Here is a 27,088-nt window from a genome sequence, read left to right on the forward strand (position 1 = left end):
CTTTTGCTAGACACAGAACCCTGGTTGACCATCCCATTAAGACTGAATGATACTGAGGCACCTTGCTGGCTCAGTCAGTGGAGCACCCAACTCCTGCTCAGAACATGATTTCACGGTTTATGAGTTCGAGCGTCACATGGGGCCCCCTGCTGTCAGCACAGAACCCGTTTGGGTCCTCTGTCTGCCTCTCTCTCTGTCTCTCCCCTGCTAGTGCAGCCTGTCTCTCTCCCTCTCCCTCCCTCTCCCTCCCTCTCTCTCTCTCTCAAAAATAAATAAAACATTTTTTACAGGTGATGTTATAAAAAAGTCTAAAAATTTTTAAAAACATTGAAAGATATTAAACTGTGTAAGTTCATTATATATTTTGGGTATTAACTCCTTCGTGGATGTAAGCTTTACAAATATCTTCTCCCCCTCAGTAGGGTTGCCTTTTTGATTTGTTGATGATTTCCTTCACCACACAAAAGCTTTCCAGTTTGATGTAGTCCCATTTGTTTAGCTCATTGCAATATTATTTATAATAGCCAAGATATGGAAGCAGCCGAAGTCCAACAATAGATGAATGGATAAAGAAGATATGGAATATATATGCAATGGAGTATTACTCAGCCATAAAAAGGAATGAAATCTTGCCATTCGTGACAATGTGGATGAACCCAGATGGTGTTATGTTTTGTGAAATATGTCAGAGAACGACAAATGCCATATGATTTCACTTACATGTGGAATCTAAAAATGAACAAACAAAACTCATAAATACAGAGAACAGAGGGGAGGGGTTTGGGTTGAGCAAAAATGGTAGACGATGGAGAGATACAGACTTACAGCTTTAAAATAAATAAGTTATTGGGGCACCTGGGTGGCTCAGTCGGTTGAGCATCCGACTTCGGCTCAGGTCATGATCTCGCAGTTTGTGAGTTCAGGCCCCACGTTGGGCTCTGTGCTGACAGCTCAGAGCCTGGAGCCTGCTTTGGATTCTGTGTCTCCTTCTCTCTCTGCCCCTCCCCCACCTGTGCTCTCTCTCTCTCTGCCTATCAAAAATAAATAAATGTAAAAAAGTTTTTTTGAAAAAATAAAATAAGTTATAGAGATATAATGTACAGCACAGGAAATATAGCCAAAAATATTGTAATAATTTTGTGTGGTGACAGATGGTAACTAGACTTTTATGGGGATCATTTTGAAATGTAGAAATATATCAAATCACTATGATATATACCTGAAACTAATAGAGTATTGTGAAACAATTATATGTCAATTTAAAAAGAAAGACTGAGGGGCGCCTGGGTGGCTCAGTCAGTTGAGCGTCCGACTTCGGCTCAGGTCATGATCTCACGGTCCGTGAGTTCCAGCCCCGCATCGGGCTCTGCGCTGACAGCTCAGAGCCTGGAGCCTGTTTCAGATTCTGTGTCTCCCTCTCTCTGACCCTCCCCCGTTCATGCTCTGTCTCTCCCTGTCTCAAAAATAAATAAAACGTTAAAAAAAAAATTAAAAAAAAAAAAAGACTGAGAGATTTTCCCCAATTGGGAAAAAAAAACTGGGGATGGGGTAAAGAAGGGAGGGAAAAAAAGTGAGAGAAAAAACAAGAAAAGAAAAATGTGCACTGAGCCACTCCAGGCAGATAACATACAAGTGCATCTCACAAGCAATCTGCTTGTCCACAACAGCAAATTACAGAACTGTTTCTCTTCCCAATTTGACATTCCAGTTGCTGGAAGCCGAGCTACCCAGCCTGAGTGGCAAAGCCTGGGCTGTGGACGGATTGGTGACCGTAAGGCGGCCACCCGACAGTGAAGCTTCTTGGACTCCCGCTTTTAGGTAATTTGGCCTTAAAAGTACCTGGGGTATTGTCTGTTGGGGAATTGCCCTGAGCAGGCCCCCTGGTAAAGGAACCATTAGGGAAGGAAATAAGGTTCCGCAAGAAATTGCTCGGCCTTACATTTAGCCCTTGCCATTCCCCACGGAGACTCGTCTACTTGCAGGAAGGACAGCCTCATGCATTTGCCAGCAAAGGCGGCTAACGAAGGAGAGACATATGGATCCGAAAGCCCCACTCCGGTAACTAAGGAGTGTATCTGTGGACACAGGTCACTCTGACCCCTAGGCCCACCTGGCCCCCCGGAGGCATTCCAGATGATGATTGAACCTAGTCGGTTAAAGTACAGAATGGTTCATTGGTTCCTAGGTGCATTGTCTCTCTGAGAATGTATAAGGCGTGGCTTTCTAAGGCCCTCTTGGCCCCCTTCCTGGCACCTCGGACCCAGGCGAACACTTCTGTTCTTCAAAACCACGAATGGTTCAGGGAAACAACTAAGAGGTCGTGTCCCTGTAACTGTTCCACTTGAGGTGTTGAGAGATAAATGACCTTTCGTGAAAACAACAAAGCAAATACTTTATAAATTATAGATAAACATAGATACATAATAAAAACAATAAAAGAAATTCATCAATAAGCAAAGGGCAGGAGGGAATGTTATGAGAAAACAATCATGTTATTCCTTATTGAGTGACGATACAAAGGAACAATTTTAGAATTGGGTAATGTTGGAAAAACATAGATGACGTACGTTACAAGGAAATCACTAGCAAATATAATGCCACGCTTGCTACAACAAATTGGCCAGTTCAACACACTGCTGTTGTCTGTGTCCATTTTTATTTTTGTTTTGTTTTATTTTCACTTTTTCGCCGACGCCGTTCATCCTTCGGGAACCCCTGGACCTGCTGGAGCTGGCCTCCGGCACCCAGGCATCTAGTGGCTCGAGCTCCACTAAAAAGGTTGAAGTCCAGGTCTAGAAGTGGACACTCATGAGAAGAGCATGGTTAAAACGCAGCTATTAAAAATGAGCTGATTAGACGGCTGGCTGGCTCATTCTGAAGAGCCAAGGACTCCTGATCTCAGGGTCGTGAGTTCGAGCCCCCCATGGGGTGTAGAGATTACTTAAACAAATAAAACTGTTTTTTTTTTTTAATGAGTCCAAAAGTCCACAAAAGCCATTAAAAAAAAAAAAGATTTCAAGTATTTCATGACATCATCTTTATTGTACTTGGATTTTGTGTTACCTAAACAAGTAGTAGATGGTGTTTCCAAAAACCTACTCCTGCAGAAGATGCACTAGCAACCTCCCGCCTAAAAGAGGTAAAATCCAGGAATTGTGAAACAGGGCCTTCAAGAATGCAGAGTATCGCTTTTACCAGTGGGTTGGGTCATAGCAAGGAGGAACTTAACACTTGCCAGACAAGTAATTCTTGGCAACAATTATAACAAAGACTTAAATTTGGAATTCCACGGAAGCTGGCAATTTGCTCTAAGATTCTATTGCTGAAAGACCACCCCATTTAAGCAGAGTGTGTCAATTACTGAACTACTAGTATTCACACTTTTCAAAAGATCTTCTTTGAGAGTTGTTGCTTTAACCACTAGCACCGGAATATCCAGTTGTGAGACAAATGATACATTCCAGGACTCCTCTAACCCTCTCCCTGTCTCCCACCCTCAGACAGAAGCGGAAAGGACGCCCACAACAATAACAAAGGTTTATGTTGGGTTGTGTGTATACATGAATTGCCCACGGGCATCTGGTAAAATGTGACTCCCCAAATAAACCAGTGGGGCCAGTACATTCCCGTTCAGCAGGAAGAAATAAGCTTTTCAGTCTTAATTCCCCAGTCTGCGGAAAGAAAGAAGAAAAGAATTCTTTCAGAATTGTTTCCTAATCTGGAAAAGAGTGAGAGAAAAGAGAGAGAAAGGGGGAGAGAGAGAGAGAGGGAGAGGGAGAGATTCTAGTAGAAAAGATACGGAAAAGAACAAGAATGAAAACAGGAGGATAAACAAAGAAAAGACACCAACCAAACATTACATTAAAGCGATCTAGGGGAGCCTGGGTGGCTCAGTGGATTAAGCATCCGACTTTGGCTCAGGTCATGATCCCACGGTCCGTGGGTTCAAGCCCCGCATCAGCCTCTGTGCTGACAGCTCAGAGCCTGGAGCCTGCTTCAGATTCTGTGTCTCCTTCTCTCTGCCCCTCCCCTGCTCGTGCTCTGTCTTTCTCTCTCAAAAATAAATAAACTTTAAAAAAAAAATTAAAGGGATCTAAAGGTGATGGTCAACTAACACCCTGAAGTCACAATATGAGAGAAAGGAATACATGCCCAAGTAAAGCCCACCATCCACCTCTCCCCACCGCCGGGCCATCTGCTGCCTATCCCTAGATATAACAGGGAGCTAATGAAAGAACATAGACTATGAGGTATGTAAGTGCAAACTCATTACCAATATGAACAAGTAAGTTGTACCACTTGGAGTGGAAGAATAAAGACATAATCTGTCTATACTACCACATAGTAACACACAAAATGGGTGAACAGTAAAAAGTACTTCCTTTAAATACGAAAGGACATAGCTCCAAAGTTTGGGATAAAAATTTTTTTACTATAGATCTTGTTTATTTTAGAGAGAGACCAAGCGAGCACTCCAGCGGGGGAAAGTGGGAGATGGAGATAAAGAATCTTAAGCAGGCTCCATGCACAGTGTGGAGCCCAACATGGGGCTCAATCCTATGACCCTGGGATCATGACCTGAGCCAAAATCAAAGAGTCGGACACTCGGACTGAGCCACCCAGGTGCCCCAAGGGATAAAATCTAAAAACAGAAAAACTGAAGACCATTTGAATCAATCTCCTGACTGATGAAATACTGAACCATCAAGCAAGTAATCTTGCTATTCAACTAACAAATACTTAAGTAAAAGATAAAACTCCATTGGGGGGCAGAATATAAGGAAATTTGTATTAACATGCAGTGTAACAAAAACCTTAAAAAAGTATGAATCCCTTCGCCAAGCAATTCTGCATGCATCAGTACTGTCTCAGGAAATAGTCAAAGAGGTAATGTTATATACACACAAAGATACTTATTATAGTATTCTTTGTAAAAGCAGAAGTTCAGACACAACCTAAATATTCAACAACAGATCTTATTAACTTATGTATTTCACAGGTATTGGAAACATCATTCTGTAACAAATATAGATCATGTGGGAAGCAAATTCAGGCTATGAAATAGTTTAAATCTATGGGACAAACGTTCACACAACTACAGGTGGTAAATGTAGATGTGTGCATGATTTTAAATGAATATATATGTGCATTCATATATAATACTATTTAAAAATCAAATGTATGGTAATATAGTTTGTTTAGATTTTCTAACCATAAATTAATGCAAAAATAATAAGGATAATGTGGTATACTTACATAAAGGTTAGAATTGTAATGGGCCCACCTTTCATTAGACTGAGAAATGAACTATTATACTCCAAATATCCCTATATTATGAAGTTCCATTACCTAAGAAAATCTTGCTTCACCCCTATTCTGCAGCTAATATTCATATGCAAAGATCCCATTATTAGCGAAATCACATCACGTTTTTTGTGGGTTTTTTTGCCAAACTACATAAATCAATAAAAACAAGGAAAATATTTCAATAGAAAACTATTCCAACTTGAATTTGGTACATCAATGGGATTTTCACTTCATCTCAAACAAGCGTTTATGTCTCAAGCTTCCTTTTAAGCAAAATGATAGTCATACTCTTCAGCAAAGCCTCAAGTGCCTTCTAAAATACATTCTCCCCTAGCTCCAAATTCTCAACTGAGCATCTGGTGGCCCTGATTAAAGCACTGCATCTGGTTATGGCCATATGAACAAGGTCTGGCGAATGAGATGTGAGCAGAAGTGAAGTGTGTAATTTCCAAGACATGTGTGTGAAGAGACCTGCCCTTCCCTCGTCCCTTCCCCACTAACAGGAATGCCAAGAAAAATAGCATAATGGCCAAGCAATAAATAGGGTGGAACCCAAGTTCCCATTCCCACAGAACCACATTAGCCCTGGACTATTCTAGGGCCGGATCGCTATATAAGACAGAAATGAACTTGTATGATAGTGATGCCACTGTGATTTGGTGGCATCCAATTATATTTTGGATGATACACAGAAAACTCGAACACAGTGGAACCAGTCAGTTATTTAATGTTTCCAACCTGATCTTCTGCATCCCTTCCTCCAAAAACATTTCAGAATGGGAAATATGCCACTTGTCACTTCTTAATCATTTGAGAAAACAGAGTAACTAGTTAATGTCAAAGGCTTCTGTGTAAACACATAAAATACTAGGTGTAATTACGACAAAATATTAAGTACAGTCTAAGTTGGATGAAAGATTTTCAGACAAGAATAAAATAAGCATATCTGCCATCTAGACTAACAACAACAACAACAAAAACCTCCAAAGATCGTATGCATATTTTATTTATGTAGAAAAAATGGAAAAAAAAACATGTCCAATTGGTTATCTCTGGAGAATCAGAATTTTAGGTTAAGGACAGAGGAAGATAACAGATAAAATGCAGTTTTCTTCTTTATATACCTATGATTTATTAAGAGGTTTTGCAAAAAAAAAAAAAAAAACATGTATTACTTTAATAACATAAAAAATTATAAAAATAAAGCATATATTAGAACTCTGTAGGTTACATCAGAAAAAAAAAGGCAGAGGCAGGGCCAGGGGGAGGCAATGAAATCACCATCTACAAATAAAACCGCAGCCTTCTGAATTCAATGAAATAAATGCATAAACTTTTAACTTCTCCTACATGTAAAAAACTACAGCACACCATGAAACTTAAATCAATTTCTTTAACTTCCTTGCCTTTAAAGGATCACACAATTTCTCCGAGAAAGAGTAAACAGAAAAAGAAAGAAAATTTAAGAAAAATTTAAAAGATAGAAAAATAAACATTCTATGTCTGGTTAAGATATTTAAAAACTCCTAACCACGGGCTACCACTGGCATCGAAGACACAACATTTTCCAACTGGATGTTAAGTGAGTTCATTCTTGAGCTTCAATCTAATGTCTGAAGGCTATCGAGACCTCCAAAGGACGTGGTGGTGGGTAGCCTGTTACGAAACTCAGGCAATGATACATTATTCACTGCCAAGTACCTACTCCTACCTAAGAAAAGCATAGCTACACTACACTGAATACAAGATAATGCACATCGCACATTAACATCACATACACTGAACATTAGCATGTATTATTAGAGCCTGTATAATACAGTACCAACAACTGACTATACCATTCAGGCCACCAGTAGTTCAATATAACATATTGTATCTTTTGAAGAACATGCCATCAGACTAGCACTTGTTAAGATCAGCAACACCCAATTTTTATAAAAGGTGCCCAGTTAATTAGAGAAGTCACATTCTCATTACTGTGAAAACAAGTCCCACTACCCAGACTCAAGGTAAAAGGACAGCCACCTGACTGTATGTGAAAGAGTCAACTTTCAGTTTTCTTAGGAAAAAGTGCTCCTAATCTTTAAGGGACTTACAGTCTAAGGAGCTATATTAAGCATCTAGAAGCCATCTCCACAATTTTACAAAAGCCCCAGGTATTCAAATAGAGGGGGAAGAAAGGAAAAACAGTGTTCTTCATCTCCAGAGCTCGAACTAAGGGAAGTGTTGAGCAAACAGCGGGAACTAAGCAAATGTCTAAGGCAGGCAATGAAAGTATTCAACAGACCCACCATCACCCTTAAGGTCCAAAAGAACCCCTACATGGCTAAGTTGAGAAGAAAAAAAATGGGATGTATACTGTAAGTTACCACGAACAGAAGTTAAGAAAATAAAGTTTTTCAAGTAGCAATGGGAAAACGAACTGTCTAAAATCAACAAAATCAGTTTTAGAACCCACAAACCAGAAAACTGATTCACAACAGTCTTCAACCCATACACACACATGCAGATAATAAAGTTTAAAATGCTAAAATAATATTCTTGATGATTTAAAAACCTCAAAAATTAAATACTAGTTATAAAGAACTAAAAGCCTTTAATCACCCCATTCTAAAAGAAACATGAAAGCATCAAGATTGTCCAAAGTGCTTGAGATATGCTAATCCAACGCTTCCATAAACTGTGGGTCACCAAATCTGATAGAAAATAGTTATTCCAAGGGGTGTGACATTCTATTTGCACACCAAGAATTATTCATATACTAAATAAATAGTGTAATTAAAATGTAAGTATTATATATAGATATACACATTTACATACACAGACTCACATGTAACATAGAAAAGGCATTACTAGATTCATAGTAGTTTTCCAAAACTAACAGATCAGGAAAATACAGGTAGTATTAGCTAATACTGAGTGTCTAAAGTTTTTTTGAAATACAGACTCTAAAAGACTGGGAACCACCACCCTTATCAACTGACCTAGATAATACAAGGCCTGATAGAAGGAGGCAGCGATTAAATTAGCACTAGGTCAGAGTAAGATGGCAGAATTAACTAAGCAATGACAACAATCATCTAATACCTATCAGAAAACGTGTGAAAAGAGAAGAGAAAGACCCATCCATTCAAAAAGGCAAAAACTCTCTTCGTTGCTAGTGTTTTTAGAGGTCCAGTTGGGGCTGGGGGTTTGGATCAGCACAGACCCTCCACTTCTGGCCTTGGCAATATACTCAATACTTTCAGTCCAGGGTCATAATTCTCTGTCTCCTTGGCTATTCAGCTACCCAATGAGCTGTCGTGATAACTACTTTTGCACACCACTAGTGACTTTCAACAAATTCTAAACTTATGCCAAACAACTTTCAAACACACGTGATACAGAGGGTTGCACCACGGGCCAAGAAAAACCACCGACGGACTCTCCATTTTGTTAATGCTTGCCCCGGAATTGACGGAATAGGCAAACGCTATCTCCCATACAACAAAGGTATGTAGTACACAAAAGTCACTCCACAGCAAATACTGGAATACCATTTGTCTGAATTTCATCTTGCATATGAAGGTAGTATTAAAATGAACTCATAGTCCCTTCGGGCGCCTGGGCGGCTCAGTCGGTCAAGCATCCAACTTCGGCTTGGGTCACAATCTCGCAGTTCATGAGTGCGAGCCCCACATAGGACACTCTGCTCACAGCGCAGAGCCTGGAGCCGGCTTCGGATTCTCTGTCTCCCCTTCTCTCTGCTCCTCCCCAGCCTGCGCTCTGTCTCTCTCTCTCAGAAATAAAGACACATTAAAAAAAATTTTTTTTTAATTATACTGAATTTACAATACTTGCGTGCATACCAAAACAAAGTCAGAAACGGCTAAACGAAACACTGAATGCCCAAAAAAGTCAGGCTTGAAATGCAACACTGTTATGAATAATCTAACAAAGGGGTGAGCCAAGTATCAGTAACAAAATTACCAGTGAGTTAGGATTTAAAATATGAAACTGAGAAATCTATCTTTAGGGATGAAAGAGGAACAAGCTATCCATGCTAGCATCCATGTAAAATAAGGGGACAACTACAATTGCTGGAAATAAGAAAACAATAAAGATTTGTGCCACAGAGTCGTCCACACACATTTTTGAAAACCTGTATTTTCAACAATGGAGGGCAGTTTGAGTAACATACGAAATAATCCAGAGAATAAAGTCCTACATCACTATGAAAAACTATATTGTAGGAGATTGTATATTGACAAGAAAGGAGGTGATAAATTACAAAATAAAAAAAAGCAAGCTGGGTAACAGTACCTGAGGAATAAACCCATTTTTGCTTAAAAGTAAGTAACAGTATGTTTATGGGTACTCGTTACATATAGTTTAAAACACACTGAAAAGAAATAGACTGCCACACCAGCGTTTCTCAAAGTCAACTCCAGGGAGTACTAGGTTCCCTGGCACTTTAATAAAGGCTAAAGTGGACAAGAGAGACAGGACTTCAAGTTCCCCGGTCAGATGCTAGCTAACGCGTATTTAGGCTATCTAGAACACATGCAGCTTTTTTCCGAAACTGTTTACCAACGGAATTCTTCTGAGGAACATCTTGATAGGATAATAATAAAGAGTATGCTTTCTTAAATGCGGAAACAATGTGTTCACACTGATCCTTACTGGGTAGTAACATATGAGATAACTATAGTTTTGTCAATCAGCTTGGATCACTTTTATAATAAGAAAAATAAGACATATTATTTTTTACTGACTACAAAAACTTCTGAATCATCCTACATAACAGACTGATTAATGTCTAACTTGCAATAAAACTTTATGAGAAGAAAGAACAAAAATGTGTGAAGAGTTAATAAACTCACATTGGCATGAAAGAATCTTTTATTACCCACTTTTCCTAGTGAAACACTGTCAATAAAACAATACCATTCTGAATAATTCAAACCATCCCATTTGCATTTCTTAACTCAGTGGAACAGTATGAGAAATACCTCCCTGAATGTCAAACAACAAGCTGAGAAAAAGAAGAACCAGAAAAATGGTAACCTCAAGATGAAAACACCCATGTGACGAATAGATTCCGAAATATGTAAGTGAAGGAAAAGAAGGCAAAGTCAGAGGTGGAGATTAGCTTTTAGTTAACATTCCTTAAATCCATCCATCTATGATGTGTCATATGGGATTAAGTATGAGGGAAGCCATGTCTACTCTGATGGGGCTCATGGGCTTAGGCCAGGGGGGTGGGAGAAGAGGAAGCAGAGACACTTTAATAAAGGTATGAGTAGTGCATAATGAAGCACAAAACAGGCCCCTAACCTGGGGGGAGGGGATGCAGGAGGATGTGGAACAAGGTGCCGGGTAAGGCTTCCTAGAGGAGGTACCAGCTGACCTGACGCCACAGGCACGAGCAGGATGTATGTCCACGAGGGGTATGTACGAGGATGTTCATAGGTGTATATGGATGTTCACTGCAGTGTTCCTTACACAGTTTTCTAGTCTTCAACAGGTTATAATCCCAATACCCATCTCGTGCTGTTCATGGAAAAATAAAAAAATAAAAGTTGGCAATGTTGGCAATGTTAGGTCAGTCCCCAGCTCCCAATGACATTTAAAACTCACTATATGCCCTCTGATACACACAAACATGGACACACACACACACACACACACACACACACACACACTCACTCCCACACCAGAAGTACAGCCTGTGCCTCTCGACTTCAACAAAATGACATCTGAATAAGACCCAACACAGATCCAGGGACCAATATTTGAGAACCAACTTCCCAAAAGACCAAAGCACTTGCTGGAACATTCCAACCTTAACACTATTTCCAAACCAAACCCTAGTTGACTGAGCCAGCCAGGCACCCCGGCATTTAAATTTTTTAAACAGTGATTTGTTCTTTAAAAAGTAAGGCAAACAATTTTCATGACAAAAAATAATTTATTGAGTTCCTGCTCTAAGCCTGGCAATATGACAGGCCCTAGCATCCACCATCAGCCAAGCACTGAACTAGGCCTTAGGGAAGTACAATCAATAGCATCATTAAAACAAATTTTAAAACGATATAAAGATGAAGTAAAATAAACATAAGACAAGCCGAGACCACCAGAGCATTGAAAACCAGTAAATTAAAATGTTAAGTAAAGAGACAGGAAGTACTCATTGCTTCCTACATATACGTGTATATACAATATATTTAACATCAGAGTTACTTTTTCCCAGTATGTAGCAGAAGACATGACGCACAACGAACAACATAACCAATGATGACAAAGGCAATCAAACTTCAAAGTATTCAGCAACCATGTGCACAGTCCTAGGAGGCTGAGACTTTGATATAAACCCATGTTGTTCCAGTTTGAATTTGTAACCAGTAACCAGTTATAACAAGATTATGACAGACAACAAGATACACACACACACACACTATTCTAAACAGACTCTTTATATAGAAAACTCATTATAGTTACTCATTATATAAAAAACACTGTCTTTAATTAGAGTCACTAACATAGTTATTCTCAATCTAATTATCATGTAACATATAACAGGAAGATTTGCAGCCACAGCCAGATGGGCAGCCAGTGGGTAAACTCCCTCCGGATTCAGTGACCCTAACTACAAAGCTATTTTTCTTTAATTATCTTACAGGAAAAAAAGTCTCGATCCATGGTGCTCTCAAACCTCAAAAGGCTTGGGTAGTTGAGAAGAAACTCATTAACTTGGTTATTACAGCCCATACTCCAGAAAAGCAAGGAAAAAGCATACCTTTTTAATGAAAAATAACAAGAATAAAATAATAGCAGTAAGAGATTTTAGTTCACTGGTTTATCAACATTTGTACACATTCTCTAGTTTCTTTTTCAAGAGGTGGTCAAGGACTACAGACATCATTTACAGAACATAACTTAAAAGAACATACCTAAAACATTACAAGAAATATAATGACTATACCAGCTAACTTTTTTTATAAGTCTTAACTAATGGGGTTTACATGTCTCTTTTCTTGTTGTCTCCCAGGAAGAATAATCATAAGACATACCTGGGGTACTTAATAATCACAGGATCCCCTGGGGCAACTGGGTGGCTCAGTTTGTTGAGCGTCCAAGTCTTCATTTTGGCTCGGATCATGACCCCAGGGTCACGGGATCGGGCCCTGCATCGGGGTCAGCACTGAGCGTTGAGCCTGCTTAAAACTCTCTGTCTCTCAACAAAGTAGGAAAGAGTATCCAACGGAAAAAAGACAGTCTCTTTAGCATATGGTGCTGGGAGAACTGGATGGCAACATGCATAAGAATGAAACTGGACCTTTCTTATACCATAGACAAAAATAAACTCAAAATGGATGAAAGACCTAAATGTTACACAGGAAACCATCAAAATCCTACAGGAGAACACAAGCAGCTACCTCTTTGACCTCGAATGCAGCAACTTCTTACTCAACACGTCTCCGAAGGCAAGGGAATTAAAAGCAAAAATGAACTATTGGGACCTCATCAAGATAAAAAGCTTCTGCGCTACAAAGGAAGCAATCAACAAAACTAAAAGGAAACTGATGGAATGGGACATGATATTTGCAAATGACATATCAGATAAACGGTTAGGCATCAAAAATCTATAAAGAGCTTACCAAACTCAACACCCGAAAAACAAACAATCCAGTGAAGAAATGGGCAAAAGACATGAATAGACACTTCTCCAAAGAAGACATCCAGATGGCCAACAGACACATGAAAACATGCTCAACATCGCTTATCAGGGAAATACAAATCAAAGCCACAATGAGATAACACCACACACCTGTCAGAATGGCTAACATTAACTACTCAGGCAACAACAGATGTTGATGAGGATGAAGAGAAAGAGGATCTCTTTTGCACTGCTGGTGGGAAAGCACACTGGTGCAGCAGCCACCCTGGAAAATAGTATGGAGGTTCCTCAAAAAATTAAAAATACAATCACCCTGCAACCCAGCAATTATACTACAAGGAATTTATCCCAAAGGATACAGAATACCGATTCAAAGGGGCACATGCACCCTAATGTTTATACAGCACTATCAACAATAGCCAAATTATGGAAAGAGCCCAAATGTCCATCAACGGATGAATGGATAAAGAAGATGGGGTATATATACACAATGGCATACTACTTGGCAATGAAAAAGAATGAAATCCTGACATTTACAATGACATGAATGCAACTGGAAGGCACTATGCTAAGTGAAATAAATCAGAAAAAGACAAATATCATATGATTTCACTCATTATGTGGAATTTGAGAAACTTAACAAATGACCACCATAAGGCAAGGGAAGGAAAAAATAAGATACAGAGAGAGAGAAGCAAGCCGTAAGACTCTTAAATACAAAGAACAAACTGAGGGTTGATAAGGGTGAGGGATTCAGGCCGGGAGGGGGGTGGTGAGTAGGAAAAATGGGTGAAGGGCATTGAGGAGGACACTTGTTGGGATGAGCACTGGCTGTTGTATTTAAGTGATGAATGACGGGAATCTACTCCTGAAGACAAGAGCACCCTGTATACACTGCATGTTAGTGAATTTGACCAAAAAAAAAAAAAAAAAAAAAAAAATTCTCTCTCTCTCCCTTTTGCCCCCACCTCCACTCCCCCCCCCAACCCCATAAAAGAAAATCACAGAATCCCTGGAAATTCTGATTCTGTCACTCTGGAATGGGGCCCAGTATTTTAATAAATACATTAGGGTGACTCTTTTGATCAGGCAAGTTTGGGAAATAATGGGTTATCCCAGGAAATCCTAAGGACCGGAGGAAGAAGGAACCACCCACTGACAAGTGAAGAAACCAAGGCTTAGAGAGGTCACAAAGCTACTTAAGGGTCAGAGGCAGAAACAAACACCACTGTGTGAGCTCAGACCAGTCCCTTGCAGCCTGGAAGTAAAACTGCCTTAGCCAAGTTCCTCCTTCCTCCTTCTGCAAAGAGAAGGATACTAACAAAACCCATTTCAGGGACAGGAAGGAGTTAGTAACACACCATTCGTTTCTTAATGTCAGCCTTAGAGTACCCTAAGTAGAAGACACTGGTAAACACCTATAGTGCAGCTCCTGGTACATAATATGAATAAAGTAAGACTTCCTTCCTACCTCCCATTCTTCAACCCTTCTCCCATTGAGGTCTTATATTGGAGCATTTGTGCCTCCTTCTATCAACTGAAGCCAAAGTTTCCTGGACATATACAATATTAGTAAAATATATAAAATAAATGTCTGGCAGTTAATAGATAACAGATTTACTTAAATTTTTTCTTTTGTTTTATTCATTTCATGAAAATTACATTCACACTTTGATATCCAAAAATCCTACCAGTTTCTTGCCTAGAGAAACACACTTCAAAATTTATTTCATTTATTCATTTAAAAAGCCTAATATAACTAACATAAATCTCTCCATACAGTCTTAATTTCCAACTATAGAGGTTAACAGAAAATGATGATAACTAACATTTACTGAGTATCTCACAAGTATTAAATCACTATTTCTCATAAGAAGTCTAGAGGGAGGTGAGTTTGGTCCCATTTGGAGTTAAGGAAATGGGAGGAGAATGGGAATAACACTGCAATTTCTGCCACAATCCCTAATACAGATGAATAAAAGATTTCTAACAGTGAAAAACTGGAAATTTACAGAGGTGATGAGAACTGCCCAAGGTCAATTAATAAACAATGATACTAAGATGTTAAACAGGCCCAGGTGGCTCCAAATCATGTATGATTTCCACGACACCATACCAGTAAAGCATGCCATTGAACTGTGCTGTACTTTGGTGAAAGTTGAGACCCATTTTTTTATGTTTGTTTGTTTGTTTGTTTATTATTTTTTAGTAATCTCTACACCCAACATGAAATTCGAGCTTAGGACACTGAGACCAAGATCGCATGTTCTTCCAACTGAGCCAGCCAAGTGACCCCGTGTATTTTTTTTTTTTTTAAGAAATAAAGAGGGGTGCCTAGGTGGTTCAGTCAGTTAAGCGTCTGACTCTTGATTTTGGCTCAGGTCATGATGTCTCATGATCTCAAGGTTCATGAGATCGAGCCCCAAGTGGGGCTCTGCGCTGACAGCTGGGAGCCTGCTTGGGATTCTCTCTCTGCCTTTCCCCACCCTATCTCTCTCAAAAATAAATAAATTAACATTTTAAAAAAGAAAGAAAGAAAAGTAAATCATCCCATGAAAATTAGGGCAAAAAAGTATCCAAATATGAATTATCAGATTTTGAAAAGGTAACAATCTTGACTGGAAATCATATTATAAAGTATTTTCAGCCTTACCAATGATGTTGAATGCCAGCATTTGCTCTCTGTTTTTAAACTGAGCATTAGTGTAAGAGGGGAAAAGAAAAAAAAAAAAACAAAAACAAGAGTATTCTGCAAAACATTCCTTGAAAAGAATAGGAACCACCTAGGATCAGTGGTACAAACCAATCTAATGAGGCCAAAATAAGACATACCCAAGCAACACAAAGAACCCAGTGAGCCACAAACTCCATCTGATGTCAAGTCTAAAAGGAGAGTTCTGTCATCACCATCAGTGGCCTTGAATGTGCCAATCCCAGCTATGAGTGTCTCATCTGGCATGAGACGTTTCACAACACATCTTTATTTGCAGGCTGAGGCTGCTTGCATCATCCAGATTTACTGCCGTATGAAAACCTGCAATGCGAATGTTTACTGTTGTCATGGAACCTTCACATGAGGTCAAAATAACACACACCCATCATTGTGACATTTCCAAATAGGAATGAACAGTAACACGCATCAGAAATGGTGATACTTAATAATGTTATTAATTGGAACAAATCAAGACAGCTCTTTTTCAGATACATGTATCATCATGGGAGGCTTAGCAGTATCTTACAAAACCTGGCAAAAAATCCATGAGCCCTTCATTTCACGAGGAGGTGGAGTAAAATACCAGGCATAAGCGTGACCAGTATAAGTGGGCATTGCCAGCACCAGCTCCAGATGGGTTCCTAGCTGGTACAATAGACAGAATGCCTTATTTTAAAGTTCAGCACCTTTTTGTCAATCCCTTTTTTCTTCACCCAATGCTGTGACCGAGACATTAAAGAACACAACATGTTGGAGTGCCTGGCTGGCTCGGTCGGTAGAGCATACAACTCTTGATCTCGGAGTCATGAGTTTGAGCCCCGAGCCCCAAACCCCAAGCCCCAGGTTAGGGGTAGAGTTTACTTTTAAAGGGGGGAGTTTACTTTTCAAAGGGGAAGGCAGGGGGCTGACTCAATCAGGGCAGCACGGGACTCTTGATCTCTGGGTCATGAGTTCAAGCCCCATGCTGGGCAAAGAGCTTACTTTAAAAACAAAACAAAACAAACAAAAAAGAAAAAAACCATGTGATATACACAAAGCATTTTGCTGGTCTAGGTTTGTGTAAATGGCATCTTGAGGGTTCAGAATCAAGCTGCCACCTCAGAGTCAGGGGCCAGAATTCTAAAAATTAGTATCATTCATTCCAGAAGGCAAGGCACAGCAGTCACTTCTTCTGTCTACACACAGTAATCAAATGTTCTTTCCAAAACCCTACAAGGAATCTTGATGTGATTAATGACCATCTATTCTGCAGCTTTTTATATCAAAAGGAATAACTTGAGCTAAATTAATTACAGTTTGCAGCGCCAACAAGTGCATGGTTAATGGCTAAAATCAAAGTCATCTAGATGGTGAAGCCTCACCCAAAATTAAGCCAAATTACCCTCCATATTAATATTGAGAACCAATGCCTATCTATGCCATCAATACATTTACTTCTAAACATTTTTATCCTTGGTAAGGATTTCTCAATAATCAAACTGTAATTGGCATTGAGCCCAAAAAAATATACAACCATAGCAATTAATATCTCCCTGGACACCAATTAATTATTCAGCATTGCCTAGCTGCCTTAGAAGCCCAGAGATGCCTGGTTGGTCTGCAAGGGAAACACTTACTTAGCACTCCTCCTGTGTGGAGAGGCACTATGACTCATTACCACTGCACACTTACAACACTCAGAAGGGATACTCAAAGAGGATCAGATCAGTTACACCCAGGAGCCCAGCTGAGGAAGACTCAGACAGATGACATATCTACCAGCTGTGTTATTTTTTTTTCCCTAAAGGCAATGGCCAAAGGCCCAAATCAGGCGCAACAGAAGTGGGTAGGAAAGAAAACGGAGTCACGGTCAAAACTGAAACCACCAGAATGTTAAATAATAATCATAATAATAACAGCAGCAGCTGTAGTCACAACAGTAAAAGCACAACCATGCCCAGAGCTGATGGGAAGTTCTCAACAGAGGAAAATTTGGTTAAATGTGACTTAAAACAAGAAAAACCTTGGATTCAGCAATTTCAAATCTGGGAAGCACTTCTAGGAAAATCATTAATCATGTGGGCAAAGAGTTAGCTATAAGGATGTTCATCACAGAGTTGTTGTTTGAAACGTGAAAAACTGGGAACACCCAAGATAACCACAAATAAGGAAATAGTTACATAAATAATGTCCTATAACGAAATACTAAGCAAACCTTTAAAATGACAGTATAAAATCAAGTGGGGTTTTGTTTTCAAGACAAGGCAACATGCATGATTTATTAGGAAGTGAAAATTCTAGGAGCGAAGTGTATACACTTCAATATAAATTTTAACTTTACGCACACATATATATCTAGAATAACATATCCCAAAGGAATAAGACTGGTTACATTTGATTGGTGGGATTGCAGGCAATTTGAGAGGGTCTGTTCATTCTAAGATTTCTGTGATAAACATGTATTCTTCTTGCATTAGAAAATTAATGAAGAGCACTGAAGTATTTCCCCAACATTCTACCACACTGTAAAGGCATGCTGTTTTCAGAAAAGACAAATATTTGCTCCTTAAATTAACTTTTAGCCTAAATCCAAATAGTTAACTCAAGATGTCGCCATAAATAGTTCTTTCTCTCTGTAGAATACTTAAGAATAAATGCTTGAGGTAAGATGGGTGCCTTTTTCAGAAACAGAAAGTATACTGACTGTGTGAAATCCACACCAAGGGGATCCAGCTCCACAAAAATAGCCATGAGAGGTAGGAAGTCCATAATTAGGGAGTCCCATTTTTCTCTCTCTAATTCCTACTGGTAACATGTACCTTTATGGTCAGTCATCTGAAGAAATCAGGCTTACCATGAAATGAAAACAGATCACAGACGGGCGCCTGGGTGGCTCAGTCGGTTGAGCGTCCGACTTCAGCTCAGGTCACGATCTCACGGTTTGTGGGTTCGAGCCCCGCATCGGGCTCTATGCTGACGGCTTGGAGCTTGGAGCCTACTTCTGATTCTATGTCTCCCTCTCTCTCTGCCCCATCCCCACTCATGCTCTGTCTCTCTCTGTCTTAAAGATAAATAAAACATTAAAAAAAAAAATCTTAAAAAAAAAAAAAAGAAAACAGATCACAGCAACATAGATGAATGTCAACCTCAGGAAAAAACAAGATCCTTTCAGGAGCGCCAATGGATAGTGGAAATAGCACCCACGTCCAAACTACAATCCCTTTTGACAGGACTGGGTTAAAAACCCCTTACAGACAACAATACTAGAGGAATAACATGAAGAGGGCTGGAAACAGAAGGAACAATTACAAGCTGTCCTCATTTTTTGTGCTGGAAAATTAATTTATAGCAAGGACCTTGGCATCAATGTTAATTCAGCATACATACACCAAAGACCGCATAGAGATTTTTAATACGATTTCTAATAGACTTCAGCTAACATGCTTACATTTTGAATTAGACTTGAAAAGGGGGATTAAAGTTAAAAATGGATTAGGAATGCAAATTAAAACAAACCCTCCCAGATGCATTAATTTTTCCAGATACCATAGAAGTCTTCGTCAAGTCCAAAATGAAAATATAAAAATGGCCTTATATCCATGGAAATCCACATCATGTTTTCCAAAGCAAAAAGCCAAGGAATGTTTATCACATATCTTGGGAGTTGATCACTTGTACACCTAGATCAAAAAGAATAATTAAAGTTTCAAGAAGAATTTCAGATCAGCTTCCATGCACATTATCATGTGCCCCATGATTACAATCACCTGGTCCAAAAGTATACTAGGCTTTCCATCTTACAGGGAAATTTTGCTCTGCACCCCTTTGGGACAAGTGATGGGCAGTTTATACCCAGTCATTATGCCTTGGATATTACTGCAAAGACGCTTGCCGTTTCTTACTCTAATCTTTCCTATGTCAGGTTTCTTTGAACTCATTAACTCTTTAAATCACACCCAACAGACATGAAAGGCATAAATCAAACATCACTAACCGACTTTCAAACTAACTTCTCACTTTAATGAACACAATGGGTGAGTGTGAGACAAAAAAAAGGGGGGGGGGGTTATAATTGGGAAGAGGTAATGAAAGTGTGGATGAAAATGGGGCATGTATTAGTTGTCTCCTATTGGACTGGAAATAGGACTTAGCATATGGTAGGCACTCAAATATTCACTACAAGTATACTGGACACAAATGCTTTGCCATATTTGGCTGTCCAATACCATGCATATAAATATTCACCACATTTTGACTCAGTTCTGGTTCTGATGGAGCCATAGTTGTGATGCAGGCAGGGCTGGGGGGGGGGGGGGACAATTAATAAGAAGTTCAATAAACAAGCATAAAATCCAACTGTGGAGAACACCACTGGGTTGCCTGGCAAATACCGCAACCCCTCCGCTTATCTAGACATTGTCTCACTCCCATCAATTGATTAAAAAAGACACACCTCCAGCCACCATATCTGCATGGGACTCCATTGCAGTGGCCACAGTTTACTGGTCCAGACCCTTAGGAACCAATCACAGTCCTTCTCCCTGCAATTTACAACAAGGACTAAGAGATTCCAGCCTCTGCCTGGCTGAGCCTGGGAGAGGAAGAAATATATGCTGACCGTTGTAGATAGCCAGTCTCTGCTCGGGAAGGTAGATCAGTCTAATTGAAGAGAAGAACAGAAAAATGAAGCAAGAGCATATTAAGGGGTAAAGGAGACACCTACAGAGAAACCTGATGAAGTTCCAAGTCATGAGTCCCAGGGTGTTTCTGAGGCTTGACAAAATACCTTACCTTGGGTACCTCTCAGGTACCCTTATACCCTTAGATAGACACCTTTTCTTTCTTTCTTTCTTTCTTCCTTTTTTTATTTATTTATTTATTTTTTTTTGGTTCATGAGCATTGTACTACTTGCAACTCAAGAGTCGTACACAAAAGACTCTCTAACAAAAACAATCAGCAAGACAAGAAAGAAAAAGTTGAGGCCACAGACAGAGTAGCGCAAGTGAGCCAGGGCGGCCCTCGCACAGATGAAGAACCCACAGCACAGGGCCAGATCGGAGATGTGGGAACGGAGAGAAAGTGCATGAATTACACTTCTGTTCAGCCTCTGTGGAATGGGGAGAGAAACACAGTGACTAAATTAGCTAGAGATATCAGCGTTGTTTCCACAGTGTTTTAGTATCTGTGCATACCACATTCTTTTCCTTTCTTGTACAGGCTTGTTTGAAACTCTGGCAAAATGCTGCACAGGGGAAGCAACTGAAAGTTGGCTGAGATCAAGTTCTGGGATTTCAATTAAAAACATTCTCTCGCTGCTTGTCACCGCTGTGGAAAATAAAGAGCTGCAAAGGCAAGAGGTTTTTTCCTATTGAAAAATATTTCTGTTAAGCTTCAGAATGGTGCAAATCGTTTATCGACATACACAAATAACTTCTGTTCGAGCTATACCAGGGCTCTGGTCCAATCCCTAGTTTCTGGGAAAACAGCAAATTTTGTATAGACTAATTCTACTGTTCTCATTTCCTAAGCGACCTCCACGAATTTGCATTTATATCTCCAAGAATGCCTAAAAATTCCCACCAATGCCTGCTATCCCACAGAGTTCCAATAATTATCACTTCTACTAGTACATGCTCATTCTGCTTCAGAAGATACCCACCAGGTCTCAAAATTCATGATTATTAAAAAACACCACTTTCACCGTACAAAAAGAACTGCCAAGACTATTCTCCCCAAAAGGACAACACACTTCTTCATTTTGCCCCATGATACTAAAACACTAAAGAATACGACAATAAAATCTCTTTGTGAGAGTTCTCCGATATGAATTAATGATGACTCTTAATATCACACGACAGAGAGTAAGTATCTGGATTCACTTCTGCTTGTTGAACAATTTTACAGGTTGGTACATTAGTACTGTACAAACAGAAGGCAGGCACACAAGCAAAGTTGAAGCAGAAAGAACTCTCCCCCATCTCTGAGCCCTGTCTTCTTAGAGACTCTGGAACACCACTGCTACCTCCAGTCTCCAGCAAGGAGAGAAGCCCTAGGCTGCCACCCGTCTAAATGGAAGCCCAGCTTCAAAGAGTGGATAAAAGGAAGAGAGTCAAGATGGCTCCTTTACAATGAAATTCCAAGCAACACAAGGAGAGAGCAGCCCACAGAGGCTTCAGAGAGCAGGGAGAGTTCTGGCCCCCTATATATGTGCAAGTTAACTCCCAAGTGGAGGCATTCACTCTTGCAGGAAGCACCCACGTTCCTGCTGAAGTCACAAGCAGAAAGGCTGAGTTTTAGCTGTGAAGAAACACAGCTCGGGCTCTCTTACCTGTACCAGCCTGCGGCTCCCTCCCCCTTATTCCAATTTGGGAGAGATAGCCAGGGTTCCTCCAGCAACTCTGCAAATGGGGCGGGGCTGCCCGAGTTTCTGCTGGCACCTGAGAGCAGGAAACTGCGCATGCTCCCCACCAGAGAGAAGCGCTGGGCTACAGAGTAAGACCAGACCAGCAGCAATGACCTTCCAACATTGCTATTAACCTCAGGAAGCAGGAGAGAAAATTAAAATTGCCCCAAGGAGCTTCAACAACAGAATCAGAAATTAAAGATCAAAGGAAGAGAACAAAAGGGCCGTGGTTGTTACTAAATGGCTGGAACAAGGCCACAGGGCCAAGTGGGTTTAAAAAAAAAAAAGGCAATTAAGTTTATCCACATTTAGCAAGGGGTCCTTAGCTTGAAGTCTTAAGATGGTGCAGAGGCAGTGAACAAGAGCTCAGCGATGGGACGTGGGTTTGCACATCAACTATGCCATTTCCTAGTTGGGTGTGACCATGGGCAAGTCATTTCTCCTCTCTAGGGAGCAGTTTCCTCATCTACGTACCAGGGATCAGAGTAGTGCCCCTACTATAGGGCGGAGTAAGCACTAACTTCCTAGAACACAGCAAGCACGTATGAAATGTCATCATCAAGACAGTCTACACAAGCAAATCTACACCCTTTCCCCAGAGGTCAGTTTCCTTAAGAGAGAGGAAAGAAGGTCTTTCTTGCAAAGTTTTTGTTTTTATTTCTTGCCAGTTGGTTTGCTTTAATCAAAGTTGCTAAGTGCTTTTTATAGATGGCCCAATTTTCAATTTGCCTAAAATCAAGCAAAGAAAAAACCATTTTCAATTCCTTGAAACCATGTAAATTTCCTGAACTAGAAAGGAGCACTGAACACGTAGTCTTTGGGGAAGTCATTACAACTTTCTGATTCAAGTCTTACCTTTCCAACTAATCCCAGACAGTACAGCAACACCGCCACACTGATGGCTGACAGTGCTGCAAAATATGCAGCCGGCACAAAAGAGAGCTGACACGGGCCAGAGTGGCCGGCACTGACTGACTCTGCTTTATTTTCTATTTTGCCTGCTTGACCCAAAATCAGATTCTCGGGACTAGAAGGGGGGATAAGGCCATCCAATCTCAAGTCCCTTCTCACCTGCCACATCTCCCAAGTGTTATGCAGCCTCTGAAACGTTAACGTGGGTGATGGGGAGCTCACTGCCTGCTTAAAACCCCACAACGGCTGGCCTCCGTACCAAACCCAAACCCCTTAGCATGGCCTTCTGGGCCCTGTGGCCTGGCCCCAGATGGGTCTCCCAAACCACTTCCTACCACTCTCCGGGGGGCCCACTCCCATCCGACCCTCCAAGTCCTCTCCACTTCTAGGAGTTCATTTCCACCATTCCTCAAGCCCAGAATGTCCTTTCTCTGTGATTCCCATCTCTAGCTCCTTCTCAGTCTCCCAGGCTTAGACCACCTGCCCATTCAGTTCACAGCCTGTTTTACAGCCGGTCACCCCACCCTTACTAGACCAGAAGCTCAGTGAGGACAGGGCCATGTGCTGGACCCCACGTAGAGAAAACACCTGGCTGAAAAAGCACCTGCCTTTCTAGAGAAAGCAGTAAGGTGGTGACCACCTCCTCTACCGACAGCATTTTGAGACCAAACTTGAGCAGATAAAAGGAGACTCAACGGCCTCATCTTGGATGCTTCTCAACTTCCTTGGAAATCAAGTATTCACAAACATCTCAACAAAATGTCAGGTACTCCACACGGGGGATTCCCAACCTTAACCACTCATTACTATAAGCATAGGAACTCTAAAAAATACTTTTAAAAGAGAAAAGAAAACACTGATGCCCGGGTCATATACCCACAATTCTGACGTAACAGCCATGCGGTAGGATCCCTGACATGGGCATCTCTTTTTAAAACTCCTCCAGGTCAGGGGTGCCTGGGTGGCTCAGTTGGTTAAGCATCCAACTTCGGCTCAGGTCATGATCTCACGGTCTGTGAGTTCGAGCCCTGCCTCAGGCTCTGTGCTGACAGCTCAGAGCCTGGAGCCTGCTCCAAATTCTGTGTCTCCCTCTCTCTCTGCCCCTGCCCTGCTCACACACTCTCTGTCTCTCAAAAATAAATAAATGTTAAAAAAAAAAAAAACAAAACTTCTCCAGGTCAGTTTCTTGTGCAACCAGGGTTGAAAACCACTTCGTTGGAGCACTGCTCCTCAGACTCTTCGCCGGGAAGCACCAGTTGTTTCCAAAAGTTTGATACTTCCAAAAGTATCAAAATACAATAAAAATAAATTACCAGAAAAATATAAAGAGAAAATGCATACGAGACCCGCGCCTCAAATTTCGTTTCGTTATTAAACTCAACAGATGCACAACTACTCTGTGAAATTATTATTCACTTTCTAAACGCTGACTCTCAATTTCTGTATTTATACCGACATGCACTGGTAACAAAAACAGTTTGCACCCCAGCGTGGGTCTGCAGAGGACGTTTAGGGTAGCGATGCCCGGAGGGTACACACAAAGGACAAAATGTAGTCTAAGAACTTAGTTGAGGATTGCACAGCACTGAAATTATACTACACAGCAGTAAACAATTACATATCCAAACAAGGGAGAGCCATAAAGGTCAGGGCAAAGCTCCCATCAGACAGATTTCTGGGCTGCTTCTGGGCACAAGGAAAGGAGTCCCCTCGGTGTTGACAGAATGCTGCAATAGTGGACTTTCTGGGATGTATAACACACAATTAAAACATCCCCCTTTTAAAACTATAACCTTGCTTTTGGCCACTTGTTTGTTTTTTTTTTTAATTTTCTATGTGTGTTTTACATACTACCTGATCATGTAAAGATATGTCGTTCTTCTCTTTGAAGACATACCGTTATGATGGGGGCACATGTTGAAAATGAGAGCATCTAACAATAAACAATATATTACTAGGAGGAAGACTCAACTAGGAAGGGGAGATTCCTTCCTACAAGTAATTCAAGGAGGGGCGAGACCCAGGTGGGTCAGAAGAGCTAACGAACACTTCAGATGGAAAGAGGCCTAAGGGTGGAACTTAAGGGGCTTGAGGGTCAGACAGGGAGACTGGGGCAAGGAGGGATTTCAGCACGAAGATGGCCAGGTGTAGCATAAGGTCCATTCCCGTCCTCCTCGGGGTCAATGCTTCCACAAAATTCTCAAGGGAAACACCAAAGACAAAGAACAAGCTTCAATAGGTTCTAAGCCACAGTCCACAGTCTTTCTAGTAAGTTTTTAAAAAGAACTTGATAGGAGCGCCTGGGTGGCTCAGTTGGTAGAGTGACTCTTGATTTCGGTGCAGGTCATGATCCCAGCATTGTGGGATCGAGCCCCGCATCAGGCTCCACTTGGAGTGTGGCACCTGCTTGACAGTCTCTCTCCCTCCCTCCCTCTCTCTCTCTCTCTCTCTCTCTCCACCACACACCCTCTCTCCAAAATATATACTTTTAAAAAGTTACCAACAACTTGATAATGCACTTCTGTACCTGAAGCATGGTGAAAAAAGATGACGTTTCCTTACTGCCTCTAGCACTGATGCACAAACTCAGAATAATCTTGCCTCGTTTACTTTAACAACCACGCGCGCGCACACACACACACACACACACACACACACACACACTAAAAGCCGCTTCTCTTGGTGAAAAGTTAAGGATTTTTTAAAAAGAAATCCCTCAATTACAAAAATAAAAATAGTGCTCCTCTACTGCCTAATGAGAGTCCTTAATTAGATTTTTCAAGTTGCTAAGAATGTAACTTCTTAGCTCCCTCTAGTTGCAAATATGACACGATATGTAATATTATTAACAATAAACACTCTAGATAGGTTATTCTCATTGATGCTCCAGATAAGGCTAGTGGGTGGGTATCACCATTTTGTGACAGACTGAGGCCTAATGAGGTGATGTGTCTTGTCCAAAGTCCTACAGGTTGTCAGTGACAAAACCAAGGCCCAAACTCACATCTCTGGTGCCAAGCCCTTTGCAGCTCACCACTGGCAAAGTGCTTTCACTCATGCTGCCTTTCTAGATTCTGTAAGAGCTCAGCCAGACAAGCTTTGGCTAGCAAAATCTACGCAAATTTGAAAGCAAAGAGGACACATGAAAAGCACAAGCATCTATTATTTTAAAATCTAGAATACTCTGCTCTTTGGAAGGGGCCAGTCAAAAGTTTTGACATTTTTCAGGTTGGAGGCTTCAGCGTACCTGGTATTTCACATTGCCCAGCCCTGGAGCCTCATTGAGAATCACCATTAATCCTTCTGGGTCACTTTAATGTCTTTTGAGCCTCTTTAAAGCTATTCCTTATCCACCCCAATTACCTTCCTCAAACCTCCATGGCCTTTTCAAACTTGTTCCTGCCTCAGGGCCTTGACACTTGCCATTCTTTCTGTAGGGAATACTCGTTCTCCAACATCCTTACGCCCACTTGACCCTGTATTTGGGTCTCAACTCAAAGACCACCTCCTCCAAGAGGACTGTCACATATTATTACCCCATCTCTCTCTATGGCCTCCTGGTTTCCTATTCTTGCTAGCTAGCACTCTTCACCACCTGAGATCCTGATTCACTGGGGATGCAAACTCTACATGAGCACAGCTCAAAAAAGAGAAAAACAAAGTTAACACAGCAAAAATAAACCAGTTGCCACACATATCATAAACAAACACACCCTGAGGGAAAATGCCGTGTAAATACATTCAAAATAACAAGACTAAATATTGACTGTTTTGCTAGTTCACGTATAGCACACAGTAACACTCAAACATGATATACACAGAAAATGTCCAGCAAACAAGAAAACATCAACCTCTTCTTCCTGCTATTTAACACTCCTCCCTCCGCCAATACTGTCCACAATGATCCTTCATGTTTCTACGATGAACAATTTTTTTAACTGTGGCTACAAATTATCACCTGTACTCCTCTCTCTCGGAATCAGTTAGTTTATAAAAATGACCTAAGGAAAAACTGATAGCTAAGCTGTCCAACAGAAAATATATTAGGACTCCCTGGCCAACTTCCCCCTCTGGAAAGCTGGGATCAGTCTTTGCAACAGATCGGTCTGGGCC

At 40.7% G+C, this 27,088-nt stretch overlaps 1 protein-coding gene and 1 long non-coding RNA gene across 17 annotated transcripts in view; both read right to left on the minus strand.

Annotated features, from left to right (window-relative positions):
- Positions 1–27,088, minus strand: part of MAGI1 (membrane associated guanylate kinase, WW and PDZ domain containing 1) — a 632,114-nt gene that overhangs the window by 489,700 nt on the left and 115,326 nt on the right. The gene's annotated exons all lie outside the window — the stretch shown is intronic.
- LOC132679824 (uncharacterized) lies at positions 3,524–16,373 on the minus strand. The gene is made up of 2 exons (XR_009610336.3): positions 15,800–16,373; positions 3,524–3,671 (listed from the first exon to the last, which is right to left on the minus strand). It is a non-coding gene; the product is annotated as an uncharacterized LOC132679824 (long non-coding RNA).

This window comes from Panthera onca, chromosome A2 (assembly GCF_046562875.1).
Source record: "Panthera onca isolate mPanOnc1 chromosome A2, mPanOnc1 haplotype 2, whole genome shotgun sequence".
NCBI lineage: Eukaryota > Metazoa > Chordata > Mammalia > Carnivora > Felidae > Panthera > Panthera onca.